The sequence below is a fragment of the Phacochoerus africanus genome, chromosome 1 (assembly GCF_016906955.1).
Source record: "Phacochoerus africanus isolate WHEZ1 chromosome 1, ROS_Pafr_v1, whole genome shotgun sequence".
Taxonomy (NCBI): domain Eukaryota; kingdom Metazoa; phylum Chordata; class Mammalia; order Artiodactyla; family Suidae; genus Phacochoerus; species Phacochoerus africanus.
In genome coordinates this window covers 182,722,172-182,748,527 of record NC_062544.1, presented here as the reverse complement: position 1 = coordinate 182,748,527, position 26,356 = coordinate 182,722,172, and positions in this window count along the sequence as shown.

The following is a 26,356-nucleotide window of genomic DNA, read 5'->3' as shown; positions in this document are numbered from 1 at the left end:
TCAGAGAGTGTTTGGCCTATGTTTTCCTCTAAGAGTTTTACAGTATATGGTCTTATATTTAGGTCTTTAATCCATTTTGAGTTTATTTTTGTGTATGGTGTTAGGGAGTGTTTTAATTTCATTCTGTTACATATGGCTGTCTGGTTTTCCCACCACCACTTATAGAACAGTCTGTCTTTTCTCCATTGTATATTCTTGCCTCCTTTGTCATAGATTAGTTGACTGTATGTGTGTGGGTTTAATTCTCGGCTTTGTATCCTATTCCACTGATCTATGTTTCTGTCTTTGTGCCAGTACCATACAGTTTTGATGACTGTAGCTTTGTACAATAGTCTTAAGTCAGGGAGCCTGATTCCTCCAGGTCCAGTTTTCTTTCTCAGGATGTCTTTGGCTATTCTGGGTCTTTTGTGCTTCCAAACACACTTTAAAATATTTTGTTCTAGGTCTGTGAAAAATGTCCTTGGTAATTTGATAGTGGTTGCATTAATCTGTAGATTGTCTTGGGTAGTATAGTCATGTTGATGATATTGATTCTTCCAATCCAAGAGCATGGTATGTCTTTCCATCTGTTTTGTGTCATCTTTGATTTCTTTCATCAGCATTTTATAGTTTCTGGAGTTCAGTTCTTTTGTCTTTTTAGGTAGGTTTTTTCCTAAGTATTTTATTCTTTTTGATGCAAAGGTAAATGGGATTGTTTCCCTACTTTCTCTTTCTGATCTTTCATTGTAAGTATATAGAAGAAATGCAGTTGATTTCTGTATATTAATCTTGTATCCTGTGACTTTGCCAAATTCATTGATGAACCAGTTTTCTGGTACAGTCTTTAGGATTCTGTAATTCTAATATCATATCACCTGCAAATAGTGGTTGTTTTACTTCTTCCTTCCCAATTTGGATTTGTTCCTTAACAAAATACTAGCAAACCAAATCCAAAAATATATGGAGAGGATTGTACATCATGATCAGGTGGGATTTACCCCAGGGATGAAAGGATTCTGCAATATCCACAAATCAATCAGTGTGATACACCCACATTAATAAACTGAAGAATAAAATCCTAAGATCCTCTCAATAGATGCAGAAAAAGGTTTTGACAAAATCCAAAACCCATTTATGATAAAAAACCTTCAGAAAGTGGCATAGAGGGAAACTACCTCAACATAATAAAGGCCATATATGACAAACCCAAAGCTAGCTTGACTCTCACTGTTGAACAGCTGAAAGAACTCCTGCTGAGATCAGGAGCAAGACAAGGATATACACTGTCTCCACTACTATTCAACATAGTTTTAGATGTCCTAGCCATGGCAATCAGAGAAATAAAATAAATAATATGCTAATGCTTTAAAATAAGAAAGTAAGTCTCTCACTTAAAGTCTGAGCCTCATAGGCTGCCTCTGACCTGGGCCCTTGTGTGGGGAAGTCCATGTTCATGATCCCTTTAAATGATATTTCTCATATTGGTACAATCTTTTGGGTTTCTTGGACATAAGCCCTACTGTTTTCCAAAGTTAGATTTTTGTGAACTTATTCCAGGTGCAAGCACTAAAAATTGGGGAACCCAATATAGAGTTTAAACCCTTCACTCATCAGGGAAAAATTCCAGGTTTGGGATTCCCTCTCAGTTGTGGGTCACTGTACCAGGGTTGGGATTACTGGCAAGATGTGTTACAGCCTCTATTGCCATATTTAGTGTGCTATTCTTCTCCTTTACCTGATGTGTAGCTATCACTCAGACATTATTTAGAATTTTTTTATAGGAAATTGTTACATTTGTAGGTGTAGACTTGGCATGTTTGTGAAAGTAATTGGGTTCAAGACCTATGTTGTCATTTTGTCATATACTTTTGCTATGATGTTTAAAAAATATTTTGATTTTATATAAAAAATCATCAAAATTGACAGCAAAATAATTTAAAATTTTATTGAGATAATTGACATGTTATAATTTTATGGTTTCAGGTCTTAGATCCTTTTTGAATTAATTTTTATATATGGTATAAGATATTTGTCCAGTTTTCCCAGCAATATTTATGAAATATCCTATGATTTCCAAAGTACATATTCTGGACTCCTTTGTTGTAAATTAGTTGAATATATATATATATATGTGTGTGTGTGTGTGTGTGTGTGTGTGTGTGCACACACACATATACACAAACATGGATTTATCTCTGGGCTCTCTAATCTGCTTCATTCATCTATGTGCTGTTTTCATGCCAATACCATAATGTTTTAATTACTATAGGTTTCTAATAGAGTTTGAAATAGGGGAGCATAATTCCTGAATCTTTGTTTTTCTTATTTTGGTATTCAGGGTTTCTTGTGGTTCCATTCACATATTAGGATTTTTTGTTCTATTTCTATGAAAATACTACTGCAGTTTTATGATTGCATTGAACCTGTAGCTTCTCTTTGGGTAATATGGTTAATTTAACAATATGATTTCTTCCACTCCATGACCACATCCTATTTATTTGTTTTCATTTTCTTTTATCACTTCCTGATGGTTTTTAGTGTAGAAATCTTTCACCTCCTTGGTGAAATTTATTCCTAGACATTCCATTATTTTGATGCTATTATTGATGGAAAAGCTTTCTAAATTTATCTGATAGCTTGTTAGTACCATACAGAATTACAACAGATTTTTGTATACTATTTTTTTTATTCTTCAGCTTTACTGACTGTATTATTTCTAGTAGCTTTTTTGGTGGAGTTTTGAGGGTTTTTATATATAAAATAATGTTATCTGCAAATAGTGACAGTTTAATTCTTTTTCAATTTTCAATATATGTATATATATATATTTTTTTGCCTAATTACTGTGGCTGGGACTTTCAATACTGTGGTCACTAAAAATATTGAGAGTGGGCATTCTTTGTCTTATTCCTAATGTTAGAAGAAAAGCTTTTAGTTGGTCACTGATTTTCTTCTCATTTCTGGGCCAAGGAAGAGACTTATCTAATAATAAATAGAGTGAAGAAAAAGATGAGTATGACTGTTTGGGGTACCTAGCATGCTATATGGTGAAATCCTGAAAATAAAAGACAATTTTCAAAATGAGTTACAAGAACTTGATAGACATCATTACCCACACCTAAGGACAATGAATGCTTTTGTGTATTTTCATAGAACACTATAATTAACATGAATCATTTTTAGCCTGATCTTAAGTTTCTAAAATGAATAAAATTAGAAAATTAGGAAATCAATAACTTAAATAAACCTTGGGACAGAAAGCAAATTAAAAATTGTAGTGACAACCTGTTTATACTTTTAGCCCTTAACTGCTCAAATCATTTTGTCTATATTCTAATTTTAATCTGATAACCTAAAGTGATTGTCTTCAACTCTAATTGTGTATTAGAAACACTTAGGGAACATAAAATAATCTGTTTTTCAGCTTTATACAAATCAATTAAATCAGAATCTAAGGATGGGCCCTGAGTATTGGCATGTTAGATTTTTTTCTCCCATCAGGTAATTCTGTGCAGCCAGGTCTGAGAATCATATTCTAAACTCCAAGTCTAAGAAATACTTTGCAAGCTAATTTATTTTAAATCTGTAAAATTCTGCTCTGAGACAGTGATTTAGAAACCTATGTGTTTAAATCTGTTGAGGAGTGAGAAATACAAGGAAGAAAAAAATGAAACCTACAAAATAGAAACATAAGGTGATAACTTGAAAATATTATTTTTAAAATTGTAAATATTTTATTAATTTATGCATTATATATTTTTCTACTATTGAATTTATAATTATGTAATCCTGAAGGAATTAAAAAAATAAATTATTAAATTTCTTTTCACTAATTTTAATTAATAAGAGCAGGATTATTTATCTGCAGGTATCAGTCAAGATTGATGAGGAAAAAAAGAAAATAGAAGTAAAATAAAATATGACCCTTCAATGGGAATAATTATTTAGGAAAATCCTGAGGGAAAAAAAAAAACCCTCAAATTTAAAAAGTTGTCAAAATGGGAGTTCCCCTGTGGCACAGTGAAAATGAACCAAACTGGTATGCATGAGTACACGGGTTTGATTCCCAGCCTCATTCAGTGGGTTAAGGATCCAGCATTGCTGTGAGCTGTGGTTTACTTTTCAGTTGTGGCTTAGATTTGGTGTTGCTATGGCTGTGGTGAGAGCCAGAAGCTGTAGTTCTGATTAGACTCCTATCTTGGGAACTTCCATATACTGTGGGTGCAGTCCTAAAAAAAAAAAAAAGTTGTCAGAATGTTAAAGTCTTTGGCCTTTGGTAATTGTATGGAACAAATGATTGCTTTTTATCTTAGACATTTTATCTTTTTAATGTTTACTGCATAACCATATATTACACTGCCTGTGTGAATGTGTATATGTTAATATATAACTATTTTATTATGTATATAGACATTTCTCAAAGTGTTAATAGTGACTCTACCTCACATTTTTTTTTAGAATTGACTTTTTGCTTTTGATTTTTTAATTATTAAAAATTAGTAAAATTTTAAACTATAGACAATTGTATGGCCATTCAATCAATGGAAAGTTCTATCTGCAAAACATGAGAGAAGGAAACAAGAAAGAGTTTTGACAAAATATCATTGCTTTCTAGTCTGATTTTCTTTACTGAACTTGAAGAAACCTCATCATAGCAGCAGCCGTAGAACTTATTTGCAACTTCAGAACACTGGTTTGCATTGTGAAGTTTCAGGCATTAACAGTATACAGTTTTTATTCCTCAGCTCTGCAACTTATTTTATATGTGATATGTATCTGTGAAAAGAGCACAGTGCAATAATTGCATTGCTGATGTATTTAATTTACAGCTTGGGTGACTAGAGAAATATGTTTCAAAGTGTTCAGTCTTGTTAACCATAAAGTGTAAGTTGGAGCATTCTCTTCATCAGGTGAAGCAAGCAGATGTTCCAGCTTTGATTTCACAAGCAAATAAATGACTTTTATTATTTCCTTTTCTGGCAACTTGCATTGTTTATATATAAAAGCAAAATCCATTTGAGAGATTTTTCAGTCATATATATGACTGTGAATAAGTAGCATGATTATTACAAATAGAAACCATTTTGTTTTTTCATTGAGGAAATAGTTTTAACATGAGAACTTATTTCCTGTATATCTTTTCTAGAAACCACCGTTCAAAGAGACATTAGCTTGCCCCATCATAGGTGGTTGGCTCCTAGGTTATCAATCAGATATTTTTGTCAGGTTCAGTCAGATGTGACTTTGGGGCACATTAATGTGGCAGAGAGAGAGATATGGTCAGTGGTATTAAACTTGACCACTAATGATAAGTAGTCTTCAAAACCTCTTTTCATATGGCCAGTCTCTCATATGACGATTACAAGAGGAATCCTCAACAGTGAACCTCTGGACAGGGGCATACTTTCACTGGCATATCAGGTAGCCATATGTCAAAAAAACATTTTCCATAGTAAACACTATTGTTTTATGGATGTGATCACAGTAACACATAAACTTCTAAACATGTAGACACACCATAATTTGCCTAAATATTTTCTGTTTTCAATTTTTGACTCAAATTTACACTACATAAACAGACATTTTATTGCAAATTAATACTTGCCTTGATTATTAGAGGAGTCTTCAAATAGTAAGATTGTCATATTAAGGTTTTATCTCTATGAATCTATGATTCTTTTGTCTGATTGCTTTTGAGCATAGCTTCATTCCAAATGCTCGTCTACCATGAGAAATGAGTAGTCATTTCATTCCACCCTCACTAAGTTAAACATCATTACATATTAAACTATTAGATTTGACTAGTAAAAATGATATTCTCTTTCATTTTATCTTTTATTACTGAGTACCCTCTTATGTTCTGCACCATTATAGGCTCTGAGGATTCAAAATAGATTTTAAAAACTGCCCTCTCTCTGTTTAGAGAGAGAGAGAGAAGTGATGGAAAAATCTCCCTTTGAAAGTAAGAGTGGATGAAATATACTTCAGAGTTGAAGGTATGAGCCCTGAATGCTTGTCTATGCTAGACCAGAAGCAAGTAGTACGGGTAATCACGGATGAAGGATTTAGCAGTGGAAGCTTGTAAAACTTGTCTTCAAATTATTACAATTCATTTATTTAATAAGAATTGAGATCATCACAGGAGAGTAATGATTAATGGCATGTATAGTGGGGTTATAGAGAAAGTACTGTGTATGGAAAAGTTGTCTTAGATAATGGGAGAATATAGTTTTGTTTGGCAGCAGCATTAAAGGCTATTTTAGTTTGGTGATTTTTAAAAGAGTGTAACATGAGACCAGTAAGCATGACTGTATTTTTTCCAATTATATTTAGCGACAAAATACAATTGACCCTTGAACAGCACTAGAGTTACAGGTGCTGACCCTCCTCTCAGACAAAAATTCAAGCATAATTGCTATTTGGCCTCCCCTATATGCAGTTCCTTCATATCTGAGTGTCTACATGTTTGACTAACTTCAGATCATGTAGTACTGTAGCATTTACTATTTTGAAAAAAAATCTATGTATAAGTGAACTTGTAATTCAAGCTTGTCATGTTCAAAGGGCAATAGGCCTGCAGTGGGCATAAATTTGGAGTTTCTTTATGTGAATATAATAAAGTAAAAGGAGGCAAGGATATGAGTGAATATAATGATTCACCTTGGGAATTATGATGAATTAAAAAGGTTGAGGGATGGTGTAGCATCAACAGCATGTTAGTTCAAGTGGGGATTAAAGAGGTGGGACGTGAGAGAGAATGAATTGAAAAATAAGAGCTGGTGGTTGGAAAACAGAATGTTTGAGATTATAGAAGTGCTTCATATAATGGTGATGACATTAACGAAGTGTCTAAGAGGATGGAAAACAAAATCATTGCAGGAGAGGAGATCAAGAAAACAAGAGTAATGTAGGGGTCATCTTTCTGTATATTATAATATCCTATATTATGACAGGAGATCCAGGAAAGGAGGGGACCATAGAGGAACAGGTGCTGACAAGGATAGATAACAGTTACTTTGATAAAGTTTAAATAGAGGAAAGGGAGTATGGAATAGAAACAGCCATGGGGAGGAGTTCCCGTAGCGGCGCAGTGGTTAACGAATCCAACTAGGAACCGTGAGGTTGTGGGTTCAGTCCCTGCCCTTGCTCAGTGGGTTAATGATCCGGCGTTGCCGTGAGCTGTGGTGTAGGTCGCAGACGCTGCTGGGATCCTGCATTGCTGTGGCTCTGGTGATGGCCAGTGGCTACAGCTCTGATTAGACCCCTAGCCTGGGAACCTCCATATGCCGCTGGAGCGGCCCAAGAAATAACAAAAAGACAAAAAAAAAAGAAACAGCCATGGAGAACAAGGAGGGCACCTGTTCAACCTTCAGGGATTATGAAGTAAGGGGAGTAAGAAAGAAGAGTAATCCCTTAAGAAAGCGTTAAGAGAAATAACATTATCCTAAGTGAGCTTGATGTCAGATAGCAGAAATATGAAAAGAAATTTCACGGAAAATTTGAAGAGGTCTTTAAAAAATAAAAACCTGTGAATGTCTTCCATAGGGCACAGTGAAAAAGTTTAAGGTGTAGGTTTTAATTTGATTTTGCTTATGAATTTTACAATATCCTCAATTTGAATGTTAGGAATTTTCCTATTGTATAAAAGCTATTTCTTTTATAAAATAATTTTTATTTTCCCATTATAACTGGTTTACAGTGTTCTGTCAATTTTCTAGAGTACAGCAAAGAGACCACAGTCACACATACATATATATATTCTTTTCCTCACATTATCCTCCATCATGCTCCATCATAAATGACTATATATAGTTTCCAGTGTTATACAGCAGGATCTCATTGTTTAAACATTCCAAAGGCAGTAGGTTGCATCTATTAACCCGATTCACAAGCTATTTCTATATTAAGCTTTTATATATGTTGCATGTGTATTTCTAGTTTTGAGTATTTATTTATGATATTGTTAAATCATGAAATAGAACTTATTTATTATTAAAGGATATCATACTTTTGTTTAACTAAAATTCTTATTTGAAAGCACATGTGCATACCTCTATCTTACTCCAAGCTTGTGAATATAAGTTTACACAAACTAGTCATTTGTAATTCTGGAAATATGTGGCTTGCTTGATAGAAATCAAGGATTAAAACTGACTTTTCCCCCTTACTTATTAAATGTTTTAAAAGAATTTCTAAATAACTTAACTCTTCTATAGACTAAAATTTTTATCCATAATAACATAGTAACATCATTTCAAAATAATTGTTCTATTTAAATCACCTATCCATTCATACATCAGTGTACTATATTGCTCATGCACCATGTTGAACATTAAATTTATGGATGGACCTGTAAAATAGTTCCATATATTACATTAATAAAAGGCTTAAAATCAGTATACTGGTTATGTTCATATCTTTTTTCCGTGAAAACATACCCATTCTATGCAAAGTGGATGTCAGAAAAGGCAGACATCAAAGAGCTAACAGTGATTTTCTGTGAATGTTAGAAGAAGACTTGTGGGTTTTTATTTTTTGGCTAAATATTATTTTCCATTTTCCTGCAATATTGTGCAAAATGTATTTATCTTTTAAAATACCACAAACACAGGTGTATACTAACAACCATTTAAAGAAACTTTGAAAAGAGAGAATAACCTTTCTCTAGCTTCTCTGTGCCCCAGGCAACTATGCTTGTATCAGTTTATGAAAGTCAACACATTTCACTTTGAAAATGTCATTTTTAGACCTTGTCCACTGCCTCTTATTTCCCATAAATATGCCTCGTAGCAAAATTCTATTCATCTTTCAGATCTCAGCTTAACTGTATATAACTGTTACTTAATAAAAGTTTTCTGTCCCTAACCCCATTCCAGATCTACACAATGTACACTTTTCCTTATTACTCCTGGGTAAAATTGTCATCACTTAGCCAATGTCAATCACTTCTTACTAACAACTGCACAGATCGGGGAAGTGCACTTGTCTACACTCTCTGACACAATATACAGAGGCATGTAAGGGACCATCGATATATGATATGTTGCATGAGTGAAATGAAAAGAAGGACCCTGTATGTAGGCACACACTTACTTTACCTCTGTCTCACTAGGCATATAGACTTGCCTGAATAATTTAGCTTCTCTAGATCTCAATTTTCTTACCTGAAAGAAAATATTGAATGAAGCAATCTGTTTTCTTTTTTACTTTAAATTAGTAAATATCTATGAGGTACTTAATCCCTGCATATAAACACCCAATTGATGATCACGCTATCATTGTTTTAAAAACTTTTCAGGAATACAATTTTTATTGAAATATAGTTGAATTAAAATGTCATGTTAGTTTCGGTTGTACAGAACATCGATTCACTAATATTCTTTTTAAGATGTTTTTCCCTTAACAGGTTATTGTGAAATGTTAAGTAAAGTACCCTGTGCTACACTGTAGGTCCTTGTTATTTATCTATTTTATTTTATTTTATTATTATTTTTTGCTTTTTAGGGCTGCCCTGTGGCATATAGAAGTTCCCAGGCCATGGGTTGAATTGGAGCTGGAACTGCCAGCCTACGCCATAGCCACAGCAGTGTTGGATCCAAGCCACATTTGTGACCTATACCACAGCTCACAGCAACACTGGATCCTTAACCCACTGAGCCAGGCCAGAGATTGAACCCACTTCCTCATGGATGCTAGTTGGGTTTGTTTCTGCTGAGCCCCAGCTGGAACTCCTGTTTTATCTGCTTTAGATACAGGAGTGTGCATATGTTACTCCCAACCTAATTTATCCCTCCCCACCTTTATTGATTTAGTAATCATAAGTTTGTTTTCTGTGTCTGTTGGTCTACTTCTATTTTTTAAATATGTTAATTTGTAACTTTTGTTAAAAGATTCCACATTTAGGAGTTCCCATTGTGGCTCAGTGGAAACAAATCTGACTAGTATTTATGAGGATGCAGGTTCAATCCCAGGCCTCGCTCAGTGGGTTAAGGATCTGGTGTTGCCATGAGCTGTGGTGTAGGTTACAGAAGTGGCTCAGATCTGGCATTGCTGTGGCTGTGGCATAGACCAGTGCCTACAGCTCTGATTCAACCCCTGGCCTGGGAACCTCCATAGGCTGTGGTGCAGCCATAAAAAGACAAAATAAGAAAAAATATTCCACATTTAAGCCATATCATATGATATTTGTCTTTGTCTAGATTACTTAGTGTAATAATCTCTAGGTCCATCCATATTGCTGCAAATGGCATTATTTCATTCTTTTTATGACCGAATAATATTCGACTGCAAGTATGTACCATTACTTCTTTATCCATTCCTCTGTCAATGGACATTTAAGTTGCTTTCATGTCTTAGCTATTGTAAATACTTCTGTATTGAACATTGGGCTGCATGTATCTTTTAAAATTATTCTTTTCTCTGGATAGATGCCCAGGAGTGAGATTGCTAGATCATATGGTAGTTCTATTTTTATTTTTATTTATTTATTTAAGTCCTTTTGTCTTTTCTAGGGCCGCACCCGTGGCATATGGAGGTTCCCAGACTTAGGGTTCCCACCAGCCTATGCCAGAGCCACAGCAATGCTGGATCCGAGCCACGTCTGCGACCTACACCACAGCTTGTGGCAATGCCGGAACCTTAACCCACTGAGTGAGGCCAGAGATCCAACCCACAATCTCTTGGTTCCTAGTCAGTTTCCTTAACCACTGAGCCATAGCAGGAACTCCTGGTAGTTCTATTTTTAGTATTTTGATGAATCTCCATGCTGCTTTCCACAGTGTTGTATCAATTTATGTTCCAACCAACAGTGTAAGAGGGTTCCCTTTTCTCTGCACCCTCTCCAGCATTTATTGTTTCTGGACACTTTGATGATGGCTATGCTGGCTGGTGTGAAGTGGTACCAAATAGTAGTTCTTATTTGCATTTCTCCAATAATTAGTGATATTGAGCATCTCTTCATGTATTTTTGGCAATCTGCATGTCTTTGGAGAAATGCCTATTTAGATTTTCTGTCCATTTTTGATTGGATTGTTTTTTTGTTTATATTGAAATGTATGAGTTGTTTGTATATTTTGGAGATCAATCCCTTGTCAGTCACTTCATTTGCAAAGATTTTCTCCCACTCTGTGGCTTGCTGTTTCAATTTGTTTATGAATTTGTTTGCTGTGCAAAAATTTAATTTTAATTAGGTCCCATTTGTTTATTTTTATTTTCATTACTCTAGAAGGTGGATCTGAGAAGCTAGTGCTGTGGCATATGCCAGAGAGTATTCAGACTGTTTTCTTCTAGGAAGAAAGAGGTTTATATTATTCAGTCTTACATTTAGGGCTTTAGTCCAATTTGTGATTATTTTTGTGCATAGTCAAATAGAATATTTAATTTCATTCTTTTATGTGTAGGTGTCCAGTTTTCCTAGCATTGCTTATTGAAGAGGCTTTCTTTGCTCCATTGTATATTCTTGCTTCCCTTGTTAGTTGACCATAGGTGTCTTGGTTTATTTCTGGGTTTTCTATCTTGTTCCATTGATTTATAATTCTGTTTTTGTTCCAGTACCATATGGCTTTGATAACTGTAGCTTTGTAGTATAATCTGAAGTCAGGGAGCCTGATTCCTAGAGCTCCAGTTTTCTCTCTCAGGATTTCATTGATGATTTTGTGTCTTTTTTATTTCCATAAAAATAATTTAAAAAATTTATGTGCTAGGGAGTTCCCATTGTGGCACAGTGGTTAACAAATCCAACTAGGAACCATGAGGTTGCAGGTTCGGTCCCTGGTCTTACTCAGTGGGTTAAGGATCCAGTGTTGCTGTGAGCTGTGGTGTAGGTTGCAGAGATCCTGCGTTGCTGTGGTTCTGGCATAGGCTGGTGGCTATGGCTCCGATTAGACCCCTAGCCTGGGAACCTCCATATGCTGCGGGAGTGGCCCAAGAAATGGCTAAAAGACAAGGGGAAAAAAAAAGATTCTGTTCTAGTTCTTAAAGAAGTGCCTATGGTTATTTGATAGAGATTGTTTTAAATTTGTAGATGGCTTAAGGTAGTAGAATCACATTAATGATATTATTTTCCAGTCCAAGTACATGGAATATCTCTCCATCTGTGTTGATTTTGACTTCATTCATCACTATCTAATAGTTTTCAAAGCACAGGTCTTTTGCCTCCTTGGGTAGGTTTATTCCTAGGAATTTTATTCTTTTTGGTGAAATGGTAAATGGGATTGTTTTGCTAATTTCTTTTTCTGATCTTTCATTGTTAGTATATAGAAATTCGGTTTATTTCTGTGTATTAATTTAAATGCTGCAACTTTACTGAATTCATGGATGAGCTCTAACAGTTTTCTTCTTTGTATATATAATGGTTTTTACTTTTTTTTCATTATAGCTTGTTTACAGTGTTCTGTCAAATTTCTACTGTCCAGAATGGTGACCCAGTTACACATACATGTGTACATTCTTTTTTCTTATATTTTCATGCTCCTTAATAAGTGACTAGACATATTTCCATGTGCTACACATCAGGATCTCATTGCTTATCCATTCTAAAGGCAACAGTATGCATCTGTTAACCTCAAGCACCCATTCATCCTACTCCCTCCCCCTCCCCCTTGTCAACCACAAGTCTCTTCTCCAAGTCCATGATTTTCTTCTTTCTTTGGAAAGGCTCATTTGTGCTGTATATTAGATTCCAGATATATGTGATACCATATGGTATTTGTATTTCTCTTTCTGACTTACTTCACTCAGTAGGAGAGTCTCTAGTTCCATCCATGTTGCTGCAAATGGCATTATTTTGTTCTTTTTTATGGCTCAGTGGTATTCCATTGTATATATATACCACATCTTCCTAATCCAATCATCTGTCGATGGACATTTGGGTTGTTTCCATGTCTTGGCTATTGTGAATAGTGCTGCAAAGAACATGCGGGTGCATGTTTCTTTTTCAGGGAAAGAGTGGGATTGCTGGGTCATATGGTAGTTCTATGTATAGTTTTCTAAGGTACCTCCATACTTTTCTCCCTAGGGGTTGTACCAGCTTACATTCCCACCAACAGTGCAAGAGGGTTCCCTTTTCTCCACAGCCCCTCCAGCACTTGTTATTTGTGGACTTATTAATGATGGCCATTCTGACTGGTGTGAGGTGGTATCTCATGGTAGTTTTGATTTTCATTTCTTTAATCAGCAATGTTGAGCAATTTTTCATGTGCTTGTTGGCCATCTGTATGTCTTCCTTGGAGAAATGTCTATTCAGGTCTTTTGCCCATTTTTTCCATTGGGTTATTGGTTTTTTTGCTGTTGAGTTCTATAAGTTGCTTGTACATTCTAGAGATTAAGCCCATGTCAGTTGCATCACTTGAAACTATTTTCTCCCATTCTGTAAGTTTTCTTTTGGGTTTCCTTTGCTGTGCAAAAGCTTGTCAGTTTGATTATGCTTCATTGATTTATTTTTGCTCTTATTTCTGTTGCTTTGGGAGACTGACCTGAGAGAATATTCGTAAGGTTGATGCCAGAGAATGTTTTGCCTATGTTCTCTTCCAGGAGTTTGATGGTGTCTTGTGTTACATTTAAGCCTTTCAGCCATTTTGAGTTTATTTTTGTGCATGGTGTGAGGGTGTGTTCTAGTTTCATTGATTTGCATGCAGCTGTCCAGGCTTCACAGCAATGCTTGCTGAATAGACTTTCTTTTTCCCATTTTATGTTCTTGCCTCCTTTGTCCAAGATTAATTGACCATAGGTGTCTGGGTTTATTTCTGGGTTCTCTATTCTGTTCCATTGGTCTCTATGTCTTGATGACTATAGCTTTGTAATATTGCCTGAAGACAAGGAGAGTTCTGCCGCCTCCTGCTTGTTTTTTGTTCCTCAAAATTGCTTTGGCAATTCTGGTTCTTTTGTGATTCCATATAAATTGTTTGTTCTAGTTCTGTGAAAAAATGTCATGGGTAATTTGATAGGGATGGTATTGAAATCTGTAGATTACTTTGGGTAGTATGGCCATTTTAACAGTACTAAATTTCCAACCCAGGAGCATGGAATATCTTTCCATTTCTTTACACCTTCTTTAATTTCCTTGATTAATGTTTTATAGTTCTCAGCATATAAGTCCTTTACCTCCTTGGTCAGGTGTATTCCCCAGTATTTTATTTTTGGGGTCCAATTTTAAATGATATTTTATTCTTGTATTCCTTTTCTAATATTTCACTGTTAGTATACAGAAATGCAACTGATTTCTGAATGTTAATCTTATATCCTGCTACTTTGCTGAATTTGTTGATCAGTTAAAGTAGTTTTTGGGTTGAGTCCTTGGGATTTTCAATATATAGTATCATGTCATCTGCATATAGTGAGAGTTTTACTTCTTCCCTTCCTATTTAGATGCCTTTTATTTCTTTTGTTTGTCTGATTGCTGAGGCTAGGACTTCCAATACTATGTTGAATAGCAGTGGTAAGAGTGGGCATCCCTGTCTTGTTCAGATTTTAGTGGGAAGTCTTTCAGCTTTTCTTCATGGAGGATTATATTTGCTGTGGGTTTGTCATAAATGGACTTTATTATGTTAAGGTATGTTCCCTCTATACCCACTTTGGTAAGATTTTTTATCATGAAGGGATGTTGGAGTTTGTCAAATGCTTGCTCTGCATCTATTCAGATAATCATGTGGTTTTTGACTTTTCTTTTGTTAATGTGGTGTATAACGTTGATTGATTTGTGTATGTCGAACCATCCCTGTAAATATGAGATGATTACAACTTAGTAGTATTGTATTATCTTCCTTATATGTTGTTGAATTCTGTTGGCTAAAATTTTATTGAGAATTTTTGCGTCTATATTCATCAAAGATATTGGCTGATAGTTTTCTTTTTTTGTTGTATCTTTGGTTTTGGAATTAGGGTGATGGTGGCATCATAGAATGTCTTTTGGAGTGTTCTTTCTTCTTCAGACTTTTGAAAAACATTAAGAAGGATGGGTTTAAGTTCCTCTTTGAATTCTCCTGTGAAGCCATTTGGTCCTGGATTTTTATTTGTAGGGAGTGTTTTTATGACCTCTTCAATTTCATTTCTAATGATCAGCCTGTTCAGTTGATCTATTTCTTCTTGATTCAGTTTTGGCAGGGCGTAAGTCTCTAGAAAGTTGTCCATTTCTACTAGGTTGCCAAATTTGTTAGTATACAATTGTTCCTGGTATTCTCTCACAGTTTTATGTATTTCTGCAGTATCCATTGTGATTGCTCCTTTTTCATTTCTTATTTTGTATATATATATATTTTTTATCTCCTCCTCTTGGTGAGTCTTGCCAGAGGTTTGTCCAACTTTTTTACCTTTTCAAAGAACCAGCTCTTGGCTTCATTGATTTTTTCTTTTTTTTATCTCTATTTTATCGATTTGCTCTCAGATCTTTAGGATTTCCTTCCTTCTGCTGACTTAATGTTTTTTTGGTCTTCTTTTTCTGATTCACTTAGGCAGTGTGTCAAGTTGTTAATTAATTTTTTCTTCTATTTTAAGGAAAGCCTGTATTGATATGAATTTCCCTCTATGCACTGCTTTTAAAGCATCCCATAAACTTTGAGTGGTTGTGTCTTCATTATCATTTGTCTTGAGGTATTTTTTAAATTTCTCTCTTGACTTCCTCATTGACCCATTGGTTTTTTAGTAGCACATTGTTTAGTCTCCATGTAGTTGTTTCTTTCTCATTTCTTTTCCTGTGGTTGATTTCTAATTTCATTCCATTGTGGTCAGAGAAGGTACTTGAAATTATTTCCATACTTTTAAATTTGTCGAGCTGAGCTTTGTGCCCCTGTATGTGATCAGTTCTTGAGAATGTTCCATGTGCACTTGAGAAAAAAGTATATTCTGATGTTTTCGGATATAATGTCCTGAAAATGTTGATTAAGTCTAACTTTTCTATTGTGCAATTTAGTTTCTCTTTTGCCTTATTGATTTCCTTTCTAGAGGATCTATCCTTTGATGTGAGTGTAGTGTTAAATTCTCCTACTATGATTGTATTCCCATCAATTTCTCCTTTTATGTCCTTTAGTATTTGCTGTAGGTATCTGGGTGCTCCTATGTCCTGGGCATATATATTGACGATTGTAATATCCTCTTCTTGAATGGATGCTTTAGCCATTAAAGCATCCTTCTTTGTCTTTCTGTATGGCCTTAATTTTTTTATTTTTTTTAAATTTAATTTAATTTTTTTTTGTCTTTTGTCTTTTTTGTTGTTGCTGTTGTTGTTGCTATTTCTTGGGCCGCTCCCGCGGCATATGGAGGTTCCCAGGCTAGGGGTCGAATCGGAGCTGTAGCCACCGGCCTACGCCAGAGCCACAGCAACGCGGGATCCGAGCCGCGTCTGCAACCTACACCACAGCTCATGGCAACGCCGGATCGTTAACCCACTGAGCAAGGGCAGGGACCGAACCCGCAACCTCATGGTTCCTAGTCGGATTCGTTAACCACTGCGCCACGACGTGATCTCCTGGCCTTCATTTTAAAGTCTGTTTTTTTCTGATATGAGTATTGCAACTCCTCCTTTCCTGTCCTGTCCATTGGCATGAAATATCTTTTCCCATCTGCTCACCTTCAGTCTTTATGGATCCTTTGCCCTAATGTGAGTCTCTTATAGACAGCAGATTGTAGGGTTTTGCTTTTTTATCCAATCCACCACTCTGTGTCTTGTGATTGGAGCATTCAGTCCATTGACGTATTAGGTGATTATTGATAGATATGTATTTATTGCTATTTTAAACCTGTTTTCCAGTTGATGCTTTGTTTCTCTTTTCCTCTTTCTTTTTTTGGCTGGATGGTTTCTATTTTTTTTTTTTATGCTTGAGTACTTTTCTTTTCAGTATTTGTGAAGGTAATGTTCGCTTTTGATTTGTTCTTGCCCTGTTTTTTAAGCAAGTTAAGCTCTTCCTATATCTGCTTTCTTTAGCTCGATAGTCATATAAACTCAAATACATCATTAAAATAAAAAAAGAATCTATATTTTCTTACTTTCTTCTCTACATTGTATGATTTTTGTTTGTTTTTTTTTTAACATATTCATGCTTAGATCTGTATGCTGGCTTATTTAAGTAATTGCTTTCCAATTGTGTTTTTTTCCATCTTTATACTTCTTACTTTTCTTTTTTTGGTCTTTTTGTCTTTTCTAGGGCCACACCCATGGCACATGGATGTTCCCAGGCTGGGGGTCTAATTGGAGCTGTAGCTGCTGGCCTACACCAGAGCCACAGCAACATGGGATCCAAGCCACATCTGTGACCTACACCTCATGGTAATGCCAGATCCCCAACCCACTGAGCAAGGCCAGGGATCAAACCCACAACCTCTTGGTTCCTAGTCAGATTAACTACTGAGCCACAATGGGAACTGCCCTTACTTTATTTTCTTTTAATTTAGAGAAGCCCTTTCAGTATTTCTTTTAGAATGGGCTTAGTATTGCTGTACTCTTTTAGCTTTTGTTTATTGGAGAAATTCTTTATTTCCCCTTCTATTTTAAAAGATATTCTTTCTGGATAGTGTATTCGAGGTTGCAAGTTTTTTCCTTTCAGCACTATAAATATATCTTGCTACTCCCTTCTGGCCTGTAGAGTTTCTGTAGAGAAATCAGCTGATAGCTTTATGGGGGTTCCCTTATAATTAATACTTTGCTTTTCTTTTGCTGCTTTTAGAACCCTCTCTTTAGCTTTTGTCATTTTTATGACAATATGTCTTGGTGGGCCTCTTTGGGTTTGGCTTGTTTGGGGCCCCCTCTGCTTCCTGTATCTTGATATCAGTACACTTTAGATTTGGAAAGTTTTCAGCCATAATTTTTTCAGATATATTTTCTTTTTTTTAATATTTTTTTAAATTTTCCCACTGTACAGCAAGGGGGTCAGGTTATCCTTACATGTATACTTTACAATTACATTTTTTCCCCTACCCTTTCTTCTGTTGCAACATGAGTATCTAGACAAAGTTCTCAATGCTATTCAGCAGGATCTCCTTGTAAATCTATTCTAAGTTGTGTCTGATAAGCCCAAGCTCCTGATCCCTCCCACTCCCTCCCCCTCCCATCAGGCAGCCACAAGGCTATTCTCCAAGTCCATGATTTTCTTTTCTGTGGAAATGTTCATTTGTGCTGGATATTAGATTCCAGTTATAAGTGATATCATATGGTATTTGTCTTTGTCTTTCTGGCTCATTTCACTCAGTATGAGAGTCTCTAGCTCCATCCATGTTGCTGCAAATGGCATTATGTCATTCTTTTTTATGGCTGAGTAGTATTCCATTGTGCATATATACCACCTCTTCCGAATCCAATCATCTGTCGATGGACATTTGGGTTGTTTCCATGTCCTGGCTATTGTGAATAGTGCTGCAGTGAACATGCGGGTGCACGTGTCTCTTTTAAGTAGAGTTTTGTCCGGATAGATGCCCAAGAGTGGGATTGCGGGGTCATATGGAAGTTCTATGTATAGATTTCTAAGGTATCTCCAGAATGTTCTCCATAGTGGCTGTACCAGTTTACATTCCCACCAACAGTGCAGGAGGGTTCCCTTTTCTCCACACCCCCTCCAGCACTTGTTATTTGTGGACTTCTTAATGATGGCCATTCTGACTGGTGTGAGGTGATATCTCATGGTAGTTTTGATTTGCATTTTTCTTATAACCAGTGATATTGAGCATTTTTTCATGTGTTTGTTGGCCATCTGTACATCTTCCTTGGAGAAATGTCTATTCAGGTCTTTTGCCCATTTTTCCATTGATTGATTGGCTTTTTTGCTGTTGGGTTGTATAAGTTGTTTATATGTTCTAGAGATTAAGCCCTTGTCTGCTGCATCATTTGACACTGTTTTCTCCCATTCTGAAAGTTGTCTTTTTGTTTTCTTTTGGGTTTCCTTTGCTGTGCAAAAGCTTTTCAGTTTGATGAGGTCCCATGGGTTTATTTTTGCTCTAATTTCGATTGCTTTGGGAGACTGACCTGAGAACATATTCATGAGGTTGATGTCAGAGAGTGTTTTGCCTATGTTCTCTTCTAGGAGTTTGATGGTGTCCTGTCGTATATTTAAGTCTTTCAGGCATTTGGAGTTTATTTTTGTGCATGGTGTGAGGGTGTGTTCTAGTTTCATTGCTTTGCATGCAGCTGTCCAGGTTTCCCAGCAATGCTTGCTGAATAGACTTTCTTTTTCCCATTTTATGTGATTGCCTCCCTTGTCAAAGATTAATTGACCCTAGGTGTCAGGGTTTATTTCTGGGTTCTCTATTCTGTTCCATTGGTCCGTCTGTCTGTTTTGGTACTAGTACCACACTGTTTTGATGACTATGGCTTTGTAGTATTTTTTAAGTCTGGGAGAGTTATGCCTCCTGCTTGGTTTTTGTTTCTCAGGAATGCTTTGGCGATTCTGGGTCTTTTGTGGTTCCATATAAATGTTTGGATTGTTTGTTCTAGTTCTGTGAAAAATGTCCTGGGCAATTTGATAGGGATTGCATTGAATCTGTAGATAGCATTGGGTAGTATGGCCATTTTTACAATAATGATTTTCCCAATCCAGGAACATGGGATATCTTTCCATTTCTTTCCATCTTCTTTGATTTCTTTGCTGAAAGTTTTATAGTTCTCAGCATATAGGTCCTTTACCTCCTTGGTCAGGTGTATTCCAAGGTATTTGATTTTGTGAGGTGCAATTTTAAACAGTATTGTATTGTTGTATTCCTTTTCTAATATTTCATTGCTGGCATACAGAAATGCAACTGACTTCTGAATGTTAATCTTATATCCTGCTACTTTGCTGAATTTCTGGCATACAGAAATGTGACTGGCTTCTGAATGTTAATCTTATGTCCTGCTACTTTGCTGAATTTATGAATCAGTTCAAGTAGTTTTGGGGTTAAGTCCTTAGGGTTTTCTATGTATAGTATCATGTCATCTGCATACAGTGACAGTTTGATCTCTTCTCTTCCTATATGGATGCCTTTTATTTCTTTGGTTTCTCTAATTGCTGTGGCTAGGACTTCCAAAACGATGTTGAAGAGCAGTGGTGAGAGTGGGCATCCCTGTCTTGTTCCCGATTGGAGTGAGAAGGCTTTCAGTTTTTCCCCATTGAGGATTATATTTGCTGTGGGTTTCTCATAAATGGCTTTGATTATGTTCAGGAATGTTCCCTCTATACCCACTTTGGCGAGGGTCTTGATCATGAATGGATGTTGGACTTTGTCAAATGCTTTTTCTGCATCTATTGAGATGATCATACGATTTTTGACTTTTCGTTTTTGTTAATGTGGTGTATGATGCTGATTGATTTGCGTATGTTGAACCATCCTTGTGAACCTGGGATGAACCCTACGTGGTCATGGTGTATGATCTTTTTGATATGTTGTTGGATTCGGTTGGCTAAGATTTTGTTGAGAATTTTTGCATCTATATTCATCAATGATATTGGGCGATAGTTTTCATTTTTGGTGGTATCTCTGCCTGGTTTTGGAATGAGGGTGATGGTGGCATCATAGAATGTCTTTGGGAGTCTTCCTTCTTCTTCAACCTTTTGAAAGAGTTTAAGGAGGATGGGCACCAGTTCCTCTTTATATGTTTGATAAAATTCTCCTGTGAAGCCATCTGGTCCTGGGCTTTTATTTGTAGGGAGTGTTTTTATGACCTCTTCAGTTTCATTTCTAGTGATGGGTCTGTTCAGTTGGACTGTTTCTACTTGATTCAGTTTTGGCAGGCTGTAAGATTCTAGAAAATTGTCCATTTCTTCCAAATTGTCAAACTTGTTGCCGTACAGTTGTTCATAGTATTCTCTCATGGTTTTTTGTACTTCTGCTGTATCCGTTGTGATTTCTCCTTTTTCATTTATAATTTTGGTTATGTGGGTTCTTTCTCTCCTCTTCTTAGTGAGCCTGGCCAGGGGTTTGTCAGTTTTGTTCACCTTTTCAAAGAACCAGCTCTTGGTTTTATTAATTGTCTCTGTTGTTTTTTGAGTCTCTATTTTATTGATTTCTTCTTTGGTCTTTATAATTTCCTTCCTTCTGCTGGCTTTAGGTCTTTTTTGTTCTTCTTTTTCTAATTCATTTAGGTGGAGGGTTAAGTTGTCCGTTTGGGATCTTTCTTCTTTTTTGAGAAAGGCCTGTATTGCTATAAATTTCCCTCTGAGCACTGCTTTTGCAGCATCCCATAGATTTTGAGAGGTTGTGTCTTCATTATCATTTGTTTCAAGGTAGTTTTTAATTTCCTTCTTGATTTCCTCATTGACCCATTGGTTTTTTAGTAGCATGTTGTTGAGTCTCCATGCAGTAGGTTTTTTCTCTTTCCTTTTCCCATGGTTGGTTTCTAATTTCATGGCATTGTGGTCCGAGAAGATACTTGAGATAATTTCTATGCTCCTAAATTTGTTGAGGTTAGCTTTGTGTCCCAATATGTGGTCGATTCTTGAGAATGTTCCATGAGCATTTGAGAAGAATGTGTATTCTGATTTTTTTGGCTGTAGTGTCCTGAAGATATCAATGAAGTCTAACTATTCTATGGTTTCCTTTAGGATCTCTGTTGCTTTATTGGTTTTCTGTCTAGAGGATCTGTCCATTGATGTGAGGGGGGTATTAAAATCTCCCACTGTGATTGTATTCCCATCAATTTCTCCCTTTATGTCTTCTGTTCATATTTGTTGTATGTATCTGGGTGCTCCTGTATTTGGGGCATATATGTTGACAATAGTAACATCCTCTCCTTGGATGGATCCCTTAATCATTAAGTAGTGTCCTTCTTTGTCTTTCTTTATGTCTTTGGTTTTAAAGTCTATTTTGTCTGATATGAGGGTTGCGACTCCTGCTTTTCTGTCATGTCTATTGGCGTGAAATATTTTTCCCCACCCTTTCACTTTCAATCTGTATGTATCTTTTGTCCTAAGGTGAGTTTCTTGTAGGCAGCATATTGAAGGTTTTTGCCTTTTTATCCACTCAGCCACTCTGTGTCTTTTGATTGGGGCATTCAGTCCATTGACATTTAAGGTGATAATTGATAGATGATTATTTATTGCCATTTAGAACCTCGTGTTCCAGTTGATTCTATGGTTCTCCATTCTTCCTTTGGTTGGATGGTCTCCTGTTATTATCTGCTTGAGTGTATTTTTTTTTTCATTTTTTGCAAATGCAATATTTGGTTTTGGCTTGTGGTTGCCCTGTTTTTTAAGTATGCTAACCCCTTCCCATAATTGTGTGTTTTAGCCTGATGGTCCTGTAAGTTCAAACACTTCATTATTATATTAAAATTAAGAAGAGAAACATACTAACAAACAAAAAGGGTTTTTTACTTCCTAACATCCCTTGCCCACATTTTATGGTTTTGATGACTCTTTTTTTCTTTTTTTTCTTTTTAATTTTATTTTGTTTGAGGCCTGTTCAAGATTAAATCTGTATGCTGGCTTATTTGAGTGACTGCTCTCTGATTGTGGTTTCCTCAGTCCTAGTTCTTCCTCTTCTTCTTCTTTTTTTTTCTTTTCTTTTTTCTTCCCTTTCCTTCCTTTCTTTTTGGTTTAGAGAAGCCCTTTCAATATTTCCTTGAACCTGGGTTTTGTGTTGCTGTATTCTTTAAGTTTTTGTTTGTTGGAAAAAAATTTTATTTCCCCTTCTATTTTAAATGATGTTCTTGCTGGAGAGAGTATTCTAGGTTGCATATTTTTTTCCTTTGAGCACTTTAAATATCTCTTGCCATTCCCTCCTGGCCTGTAGTGTTTCTGTAGAGAAGTCAGCTGATATTCTTATGGGGGTTCCCTTGTAGGTAACATTCTGTTTTTCTCATTGCTGCCTTTAGCATCCTCTCTTTATCACTAATTTTTGCCATTTTTATTATGATGTGTCTTGCTGTGGGTCTATTTGGGTTCAGTTTGTTTGGGGCCCTCTGTGCTTCTTGTATCTTGAACCCAGCATCCTTTAGATTTGGGAAGTTTCCAGCGATAATTTCTTCAAATATATTTTCCATCCCCTTATCTTTTTCTACTCCTTGTGGAATTCCTATTATGCATAGATTGGCCCGCTTTATGTTATCCCATAGGTCTCTTATATTGCTTTCCAGTTTTTTGATTCAGTTTTCTGTCTGTTGACCGGATTGAGTGATTTCCATTATTCTATCTTCCATATCACTGATTCGTTCTTCTGCATTATTCATTCTGGTTTTTACTGCCCCTAGTTCAGTTTGCATCTCTGCAAATGAATGTTCTAGTTTTTCTTGGCTCTTCCTTATATTTTCCAGTTCCTTTCTGAGGGTATCTGCATTACTCTTCATATCTTCTCTTAATTCCTTCAGTATTTTGACTGTTTCTCTTTTGAACTCCAGGTCTGTCTGACTGCCGAGATCTGTTTCATTGTTGACTGTTTTAGGTGAGTTCTCCTGTTGGTTTGACTGGGGGTGGTTTCTCAGCTTCTTCATCTTGCTTGTTGTTTTCTTTCTCCTGAGGGAGTTGTACTCACTGTTATTGGGCAGTGTTTGCCTTGTCACTGCCGTGGACTATTTCCTGAGGGCTGGCGTTTTTGGTCAATCTTTTTTGAGGCAGTGTGGCTTTTCTGGAGTTTTGATGGGGCTAACAGTGTTTCTTTGAAGCAAAGGAGGACTTCCTGGGGGCAGACAGGACTGGGAGGTCCACACCACGATGGTAGCAGATTTCACTTGGTCATGCAGAGCTTGCTCTGGTGTTTTTAGGCTGTGGGGTTCTTGCAGGGGGTTGGCAGTGTTGGGCAGCTGTTCCTCAGGGCCGCTGTTCCACTGGGCCTGGAGCAGCTATCTGGGTCTCTGAGAACCTAAGAGGCTCTTCCCTATGGCAGCCCAACTCAGAAGGATGGCCTGAGAATGTAGGCAGATCTTTTCACAGTCGGGCCAAGCTTGTTGCAGCTTTTCTGGGCTGCAAGGGCTCTTCCAGAGGGCTGGTAGTGCTGAGCAGCTATTCCGAGTGAGTGGGGCACCCCCTGGGGGATTGGGCGGGTAGCAGGGCCACTGGAAACCCAAGATGCTCCTCCCCAGGGCAGCCCGACTCATAAAGACCATCTGAGATCTTTTCCCAACTCAGCCAGGCTTGTTGCAGCTTTTCTGGGCTGCAGGGTGTCCTGCCTGGAGCTGGCAGTCCTATGCAGCTGGTCCATTAGGGCACCCCCTGGGGGCTTGGGCGGGTAGCAGGGCCGTTGGAGACCCAAGAGGCTCCTCCCAGGGGCAGCCTGACTCAGAAAAACCGTCCGAGATCTTTTCCTGACTCGGCCAGGCTTGTTGCAGGTTTTCTGGGCTGCAGGGGCTCTTCCAGTGGGCTGGTGGTGCTGAGCAGCTATTCCACGGGAGTGGGGCACCCCCTGGGGGATTGGGCAGGTAGCAGGGCCACTGGAAACCCAAGAGGCTCCTCCCCGGGGCAGCCCGACTCAGAAAGACTGTCTGAGATCTTTTCCCGGCTTGGCCAGGCTTGTTACAGCTTTTCTTGCCTGCAGGCCTTTTCTTGGGGGCTAGTGGTGTTTGGTGCTGCTCTGCAGAAGTGTAGCCCCTCCAAAGGGCAAGCAGGCCTGTGCAGGGACAGCCCCTGCGGTGTTAGGCTTCAGGCAATTGTTGAGGCCAACCCTCTTGGATGGCAGGCAGCCCCAGGTCTGGCGACAGCGTAGGAGGTGGCGGACTTGGGGGGAGGGGATGCACTGGGAAGCACAGCTTTCAGCTAGCTAGCAGGCCTGTAAGCTTGCTGTGGCATGGGGGGTATTCTATGGGGACCCACCCCTTCTTCTCTCCCCTCCCCAGCACGGGCGCAGACCAGGCTCTTCTCCCAGGTTCCCTCTGATGTGGCTTTCCACTTCCCCGCCCCTAGAGTATTGTTCCCTTCCTCTGTGACAGCTTTGTTTTCTAGTCTCCCAGGCAGTCTCTGCCCCGTCAAATGGTTTCTAGACCTCCCAAGCAGTTTCTGTTCCACCCTGCCCCCCCAGCCCGTTCTCAGGGTCTAACCTCTGGAGCCGAGGATTCGGTGCCCAGCTCCCACCCAGGCGTCTCAAGTTTTGGTGACTGTGCCTGTAGTTCAGATGGTCTGTTTGGTTCTTGATCAGCTTTTCCGTACTCCAACTTACTGCTACACTCTTCTCTGCATCTGGAGATTCCTCCGGTTTGTTTGATCTTTCCCCCGGTAGGTGACTTTCCAGGGTGCAGTATCCCTTTCTCCTTCGCAGTTCCCTTTCTGGAGCACCTGTCCCGCTCGGATTCACCATCTCTCACTCTCCTCTTTTCTCCCATTCTGCCCCGTAATGTCACGAACTTCTTGCCATTATTGGAGTTTAGGTTCCTCTGCCAGCGATTGGTTGCTGTTCTGTGCGAGTCATTTATTCTGTAGATGTGCTTTTTTTGTTGTGTTTGTGGGAGAGGGTGAGCGTGTCCCCCTACTCCTCCGCCATCTTGTCCTCTCTCTCCTCAAATATATTTTCAATCCCCTTTTCTTTTTCTTCTCTTCTGGATATCCTAGTATGTGTAGATTGGCCTGCTTTATATTACTCCATAGGTCTCTAATATTGCTTTCATGTTTATTCATTGGTATTCTGTCTGTAGTTCTGTTTGGGTGAGTCCCATTATTCTGTCTTCCACATCGCTAATTCATTCCTCTGCATTATTGATTTTGCTCATTATTGGGTTTAGCTCAGTTTGCATCTCTGCATATGAATTTTATAGTTTTTCTTGGCTCCTCCTTATATTTTCTATTTCCTTTCTAAAGGAATCTGCATTACTGTTCATATCCTCTCTTAATTCCTTCAGTATTTTCTCTGTCTCCCTTTTGAACTCAAAGTCTGTCAGACTGCAGAGGTCTGTTTCATTTTTGACTGCTTTAGGTGAATTCCCCTGTTGCTTTAACTGGGAGTTATTTCTGTGCTTCATCTTGCTTGTGTTTTTCTTTTTCTATGATTTTAGGGAAGCCAAACTGTTGTTGTGTAAGGCTACTTCTATGCAAGGGTACCCCTTTGTATTTTGGGGGCTTACTATTTATTTTTGGTGTGGGAGTTTGAATGTTTTCTGTCTCTTTCTTCAGTGTGAGTAGGCTGTTGTTCCCAGGATGCTCAGTATGTTTTCAGGAAGAAGGAGGCACTAGGAAGGGCCAGCAGTAAGTGCCTGGTCATTGGGCTCTCAATAGTGGTAAGGACCTACAGGAAGGTGGCACAGGCTACTCCTAGTTGCAGGGAACTGGGAAAGAGCTCTCTGCAGATCTACTAGGTGACCAGAGCATTTGGCAGTACAGCAGCAGGGTGTGTGAGTTCCCAGGGGATTGAGAGCAACAACAGGCAACAGGTTGTTTTTGATTTCCGTGCCCTCCTCTGAGGTGACTGCAACCACAGGTGGTGCCTGTTCAGGGACCCCTAGTGGTAATGGGCCACGACCACCTCTGGAGTCAGTGATAACTGCAGTGCTTTGACCCCATCA